An 8,123-nucleotide genomic window follows, 5' to 3' on the forward strand; every position below is an offset into this window, starting at 1 on the left:
GACTCGGACCTTTAATTGAGGTCGAACGGACCTTAATCGAGTGTTCTCAACTGAGAACACTTCGACTAAGGTCCACTAGACACCCAATTTCCTTTAATTTGGACAGATTTTAGCCTTTGGTTTTCTAGGGTTCTTGGGGGGTTCGATTTGGGGTTTGAACGGTTCTGGTCAGATTCGAACCAAACCAAGTGTGTTTTGGGCATGAGGGAGGTCAGGGACATGTCCGGTATGAGTTTGGGACTGGTTGGGGTAGATCTAGGTCCGGCTCGAATCTTCGATTGAAGATTCGAGAAGCTGGAGGTTGATTCGAGGCAAGCGGTTAACAGATCCGTAACGAGGGTGGTCAAGGGGGTGCCTTGGTGTGAGTTTGGGACTGGTTGGGGTGGGTTTCAAGTTTGCTCGAATCTTCGATTGAAGATTCGAGAAGCTACAGTCTGATTCGAGTAAAACGGTTAAGGGATTCGTGGAGAGGATGGTTAGGTTCCCTAGGGGTGATAGTTTCAAAGTCATCGGCGTCGTTGCCGCCGACTTTCAGGCGAAGGGGTTTCAAGGCGGCTAGGGTTTGGAGGGTTGTTTGGCTTGGTCTCTGAAGGAGATGATGAACAGGGATGTGGCTTAGGGGGGTGTGAGTTGAGAGGTTGGGTTTATATACGGAGGGGGTGGTCTGGCCTTGGCCGTTGGATCAGGCACGATCAATGGCCTGGATCAGTTCATTTAAAAGAGACGGTGTCATTTTAGGGTAGTGCTGGGGAGGGGTCAATCCGGGGGCAAGTGGGTCGGGTTGTGGGGATTGTTCTGAAGCGTTGGATCAAATGAAATGGGTGGCCTGGATCTATCGGCTATATACGACGTCGTTTGGACATATCTAGGGATTGACTGAACCATTCGATCAAGTGAGATCAACGGCCCAGATTTTTCATGCCAAAACGGCGTCGTTCCATCCTCCCTCAAGGATGGTTGGGTTGGACCGGGCAAGAGGGTGTTTGGACTGGGCCTGGACTCTCTTTTACAATTGGCCCGGTCCGATTTTCTCTTGTTTTTCTTCTTTTTCTTCTATTTTCTTTTTAATTCAAAATTCCTAAATTGAATTGAAAAACCAAGATTATTTAAAAAGATATTAATTAACCCTTAACAACAATTAACACACAAGATCAAAAATAAAATCGCACAATTTAAACAATAAAATGACAAACTACCGGAATTCATATTTTTTGTGATTTTCATTCTTTAAAATAGGACGTGGTTTAATTAATTCCAAAATGCATAATTAAATCCTAAATGCACATGCAACACATATTTTTGTATTTTTCTCATTTAAAGTAGAAACAAACATGCGCAGACAAAAACACAAATAAATTGCAAACAACACAAAACCATTTTGTTTTGAATTTTTGGGAGTAGTTCTCATAGGGCAAAAATCACGTGCTCACAACTGCCCCTCTTTATCCGGAAACATAAAGAGTTTCCGTGCAAAGATAAAGTGAGCGGATACGAGCGATTTTTGCCCACTCGGCTACTCCGTGTGAAGCATTTTGAAAGATTTGACCGAACCTCTGCTTCAAAGGTTTCCTACATATCCCTGGCTAAAAGAGAATCAGGTGAATGTAGTTCGGGAAGTTTCGGTAGCTGGGACTACCATGGGACTGCCTTTTGTTGTTACTGATGTTGTTGCTGATGTTACCGCTTACTGACCTCCTTATTACACCTTGATGAAAGATAAAGAAGTTATACTAAGCTATGATCTATGAATTACAAAGATTTATTCTCAAACTTGGTCATGTGACTGTTGCTGCCTTGTTGCCTTGTGTTTCCTCTGGTATTTTTTTACTTCCGATTTGACTTGTATTCTCCCTTGATTGCTGATCTCGAGCTGCTTATTTCCTTCTTGTGAGCTTCGCATTATTTTTCCTTCAAATCTTGAACTGCCTTCCTCTGCCGGGGATTTTTGTTGTTTCCCGCTGGGGATTTCGGTTGTATTCCTCTGCTTTACTGACTTCAACACCAATTACTTCTTAAAATATAACACCTCCATTCTCCAGGCGAGATCCTGACTTCAACTACTTCTTCAAAATATAACACCTCCATTCTCCAGGCGGGCTCCTGACTTCAACCAACTCTTCAAAATATAACACCTCCATTCTCCAGGCGGGCTCCTGACTTCAACTACTTCTTCAAAATATAACACCTTCATTCTCCAGGCGGGCTCCTGACTTCAACTAACTCTTCAAAATATAACACCTCCATTCTCCAGGCGGGCTCCTGACTTCAACTACTTCTTCAAAATATAACACCTCCATTCTCCAGGCGGGCTCCTGACTTCAACTAACTCTTCAAAATATAACACCTCCATTCTCCAGGCGGGCTCCTGACTTCAACTAACTCTTCAAAATATAACACCTCCATTCTCCAGGCGGGCTCCTGACTTCAACTAACTCTTCAAAATATAACACCTCCATTCTCCAGGCGGGCTCCTGACTTCAACTAACTCTTCAAAATATAACACCTCCATTCTCCAGGCGGGCTCCTGACTTCAACTAACTCTTCAAAATATAACACCTCCATTCTCCAGGCGGGCTCCTGACTTCAACTAACTCTTCAAAATATAACACCTCCATTCCCTCAAAACTGGTGTCTTATTCCTCCGAAAACTGTTGGGGATAACCCCGGTGTTTTACTCACAACTATGTTATTTTCCTTCTTCACAGACTACTTCCTTTAAAGCTGGTGCCTTTTTTCACTGGAACTACTTCCCTCAAACTGGTGTTTTCACTTCTCTGAAACCTGTCGGGGATAACACTGCTGGGGAATTATCTTCCTTCTTTAAGACTAGTTACTTTCCTCCTTTTAACAATGGTGGGTATGGCACTGATTCAAAGACCACTACCCTTAAAACTCGGGTTATCTTGCTTCTTCCAAGATTGCTTTCTTTAAAATTTGTATTGCCTTCTCCCGTATACTGCTGGGGATTCCACTTCCTTCAAAACTTGTGTTATCTTCCATTTTCCCCAAGTGGGTATCTGATTTCAAGAAAAATTTTGCCATGAGAGAAAATTTTCTGCCCCAGTTTGATAATCTTCTTTGCGGCCATGTCTTCCTGCTGTCAATAATATTTCCTTTCCCTGCTTCAAATCAAAGAAAAATTTGTTAGTTTAAAATGTGGTGAGTGGTCGTGATACTCCTACTGGGGATGGTTTTCCCTTTTCCTTTCCCTGCTTTGCGTTTTATTATAAAACTTGTCGGGGATGATATTCCTGCCGGGGATGGTTTTTCTTTTCTCTTCCTTCCCCGCCCTGTGTTGTCCAATCATCGCGGAACTTGGTCGATAATCTGTCGGAGTTGTTCCTGCATCTCGCAAATTTGCTGGGGATCCTCTTGGAATTCGATCCATAACGCTTCAACCGTTGTTTTTCTGTTTTTCTCCCACTTCCCCTGGAAATTAGGTCCTCTCGGAATCTATACCCCTTCATCATTTGGTCTTGCGAAAACTTCTTTTGTTGTGTCGCCTTATCTTTGTCCTGTCCTATTCACATTTTGGTTTGCACCGCTTTGGCAACTGGTAGTAAGCTCTGAAAATCCTTTTCAAAAACAAACTGCTGGGGGGATAAAGTCTTTAGACCAAGAAATGAAAAAGTAATGATTTCTAAAGATAGAAAAAGAGGAAATCTTTCTGAACAAATGTTGGGGAAAAGGAAATAAAAGAACTTATCTGAATGATATAACCGATCCCAACGATCATGTCATGCATTCCGGATTAATCGACCTAGTCTATTTGTATCAATCAATATTTCGGACGGCCTCATCTCGCTGGGGATAAACAAACACTCAACTCTTTGCCAAATGCGGATCCTTTCCGCCAATCTTGTCTTGTCGCCTCATAGTGCCCTTCGAGAGGTTTTCACTAATAAGACTCACTCGTTTCTCTCAACTCCCGTCGTCTTATGATGCCTGTGAAGGTTTTCACCGATAAGACTCTCTCATTTTATTTCTCTCATCTTCCGTCGCCTTACGGTGCTTGTGAAGGTTTTCACCGATAAGACTCTCTCATTTTATTTTATTTTTCAGCTGGGGATTGGAGTGCTTCCGATATGACTCTCTCTGCTGGGGATTCTTTTCGGCTATCAATTCATTTCCAGTTCATGATCCTCTTCTCTGCTGGGGATCGGGGTGTTATCCCCGACTTCCATTTGCATGACTTGGCACTTCTCGGATACTGATCGGGAGGTCTTTTTTGGACATCAATATGGGTTTTCGTGTATGGCTAAAGAAAAGGGGTATCAAGAGTTCAAAATAATTTTGATGGGTAAAACAGTACAACTCTTGGAATCAAACTTTCTTTCCAAAATTACAAACACAAACTTCTGCCCCAGTTTTTCTTGCTTGGGGATTTTATTTTTTTGTTACACTATGACCGAGCCGTGAGGCGCCTACGTATCCTTTTTGAGGAATCAGGTCAAGCGTAGTTCCCAATTTCTTTGTTTTTCTTGTGACTTTTCTTTTGTCTTTATTATCATTATTTCGTCTTCTCTTTTCTTTCATTTTCATTACTGATTCCAAAAGAGGGGTATGAAAGAATAAATAAGGCTCAAAAGGGGAAGCAAAGGTTAAAGTGTTTGGATAGAAGAAAGAATTGCCTCCGTCATTTCATTCTCCGATAAATGCCAAGTACAAACAAACATCAATTACAATCAAAAGAAATCATACATAATATCTCTTAACTGTGTCCGAATTGATAGCCATGTCGATGCATTTCCCTTTGATATCTGTTAAACATAAAGCGCCATTGGACAACACTCTGGTTACAATGAATGGCCTTTGCCAATTCGGGGCGAACTTGCCTTTTGCTTCGGCCTGATGTGGCAGGATTCGTTTCAACACCTGCTGCCCTACTTCAAATTTCCTGGGGCGCACCTTCTTGTTGTAGGCTCTTGCCATTCTCCTTTGATATAGTTGGCCATGGCATACTGCTGCCAATCTTTTTTCATCAATCAAGCTCAACTGCTCCAATCGGGCTTTGACCCATTCATCGTCATCAATCCCAGCCTCAGCGACAATCCGAAGGTACGAGATTTCAACTTCTGCCAGTATCACTGCTTCAGTTCCGTATACCAACAAATAAGGAGTTGCACCTACCGAAGTGCGAACAGTAGTGTGATATCCCAACAATGCAAATGGTAGCTTTTCATGCCATTGTCTCGAACCTTCTACCATCTTCCGAAGTATCTTCTTTATGTTTTTGTTAGCTGCCTCAACCGCTCCATTCGCCTTGGGACGATATGGGGTGGAATTGCGGTGTGTAATCTTAAACTGCTGACATACCTCTTTCATCAAATTGCTGTTAAGATTAGCACCATTATCTGTGATGATCACCTTCGGGATTCCAAATCTACAGATGATATGGGCGTGAACAAAATCTACCACTGCCTTCTTGGTTATCGACTTGAAAGTCTTAGCTTCAACCCACTTAGTGAAATAATCGATGGTCACCAGAATGAACCTATGGCCGTTGGATGCTGCTGGCTCAATTGGTCCAATGATATCCATGCCCCAGACGACAAATGGCCATGGTGCTGACATTGTATGTAATTCTAATGGTGGAGAATGAATCAGATCTCCGTGTATCTGCCACTGATGACATTTGCGCACAAAACTGATACAATCTCGCTCCATGGTGAGCCAATAATAACCTGCTCGGAGAATTTTCTTTGCCAACACATATCCACTCTTATGTGGTCCGCAGACTCCTGAATGTACTTCGGACATGACAGCCATAGCCTGTCTAGCGTCTATGCATCTTAACAGTCCCAGGTCTGGTGTTCTCTTATACAGAACTCCTCCACTCAAGAAAAATCCACTTACCAACCGTCGCATTGTTCTCTTTTGATCCCCCGTGGCTTGCACAGGGTATATCCCCATTCTGATGTTTTCCTTGATATCGTGAAACCATGGTTCGCCATCCAGTTCTTATTCAATCATGTTACAATAAGCATGCTGATCTCGGACTTGAATATGCAAAGGATTGACATAAGCTTTGTCTGGATGGTGCAACATCGATGCTAAAGTGGCCAGAGCATCGGCGACTTCATTATGAACTCTTGGGATGTGTCTGAACTCCACTGATCGAAATCGTTTACTCAGATCAAGCAAGCATTGTCGATATGGTATGAGCTTCAAATCCCTTATTTCCCATTCACCCTGAATCTGATCAACCAGGAGGTCCGAGTCTCCCAAGACCAAGACGTCCTGGACATCCATGTCCGCAGCTAATCGTAAACCCAAAATGCATGCTTCGTACTCAGCCATATTGTTGGTACAATAAAAACGAAGCTGAGCCGTAACAGGATAGTGATGCCCTATTTCAGAAATAAGCACAGCTCCTATTCTGACTCCTTTCATATTAGCAGCCCCATCAAAGAAAAGTTTACATCTTGGTTTTTAAGCATGTTCTAGTTCATCAATACGCATCACCTCTTCGTCAGGTAAATAAGTCCTTAGTGGCTCATACTCTTCATCGACCGGGTTCTCGGCCAAATGATCGGCCAATGCCTGTGCTTTCATCGCAGTCCAAGTCACATAGATTATGTCAAACTCTGTGAGCAAAATCTGCCATTTTGCAAGTCTTCCTGTCGGCATAGGCTTTTGGAAGATATACTTCAATGGATCCAAGCGTGAAATAAGGTAGATAGTGTAGGATGACAAATAATGTTTCAACTTCTGTGCCACCCAAGTTAAGGCACAACATGTCCTTTCCAGGTGAGTGTAATTAACCTCATAAGCTATGAACTTCTTGCTAAGATAATAGATGGCCTGCTCCTTCTTGCCGGTGACGTCATGCTACCCTAGTACACATCCAAATGAATTTTCCAAGACTGTCAAGTAAAGAATCAAAGGTCTCCCTGGTTCTGCCGGAACCAACACAGGTGGGTTTGTCAAGTAACCCTTTATCTTATCGAACGCTCCTTGACACTCATCAGTCCACTTGATCGCAGCGTCCTTCCTCAAAAACTTGAAAATAGGCTCACAAGTTGTCGTGAGATGAGCAATAAACCTGTTGATGTAGTTCAACCTTCCTAACAGACTCATCACTTCCGTCTTGTTCCTCGGAGGGGGAAAATCTTGTATGGCTTTGATCTTTGATGGGTCCAACTCGATGTCTCACCGACTGACTATGAATCCCAACAGTTTTCCGGATGGAACACCAAATGCACACTTGGCGGGGTTGAGCTTGAGGTTGTACCTGCGAAGCCTCTAGAAGAATTTCCTCAAATCCCTGACGTGGTCGGCCTGATGCTTTGATTTTATGATCACATCATCTACATATACCTCAATCTCCGTGTGTATCATATCATGAAACACCGTAGTCATTTCCCTCATATAAGTTGCCCCAGCATTCTTTAAACCAAATAGCATTACCCGTTAGCAATAAGTTCCCCAAGGTGTGATGAATGTCGTCTTCTCTGCATCCTCTTCATCCATTAGAATCTGATGATACCCGCATAGCAATCCACAAAAGATTCGATCTCACACTTAGCACAATTATTGATCAAAATGTGGATGTTGGGTAGTGGGAAGTTATCCTTCGGACTTGCTTTGTTGAGATTGCGGTAATCGACGCATACTCTGATCTTTCCATCCTTCTTCGGCACAGGCACAACATTAGTCAACCAAACAGGATATCGGGTGACCCGGATAACCTTTGCATCCAACTGTTTGGTAACCTCTTCTTTAATCTTCACACTCATATCAGTTTTGAATTTCCTCAACTTTTGCTTGACGGGAGGGAATGCTGGATCAGTGGGCAATTTGTGGACCACTAAATCAGTGCTTAACCCTGGCATGTCGTCATATGACTACGCAAAAACATCTTTGTACTCAATGAGTGTTTTGATTAACTCCTCCCGGATTTTTGGTTCGAGGTGGACACTTATTTTAGTCTCTCGGTGTTGTCTGTGTCCCCTAAATTGACGGCTTCTGTGTCATTCAAATTGGGTTTGGGTTTTTCTTCGAAGTAAATTAACTCCTTACTAATTTCTTCGAACGCTTCATCCTCATCATCATATTCTGATTCGTAATCGCAATTTACTTCTTGAACTATCATTTCGGAATCAGATAGATTTTTAAGACTG

Source organism: Nicotiana sylvestris, chromosome 8 (genome assembly GCF_000393655.2).
Source record: "Nicotiana sylvestris chromosome 8, ASM39365v2, whole genome shotgun sequence".
Classification (NCBI taxonomy): domain Eukaryota; kingdom Viridiplantae; phylum Streptophyta; class Magnoliopsida; order Solanales; family Solanaceae; genus Nicotiana; species Nicotiana sylvestris.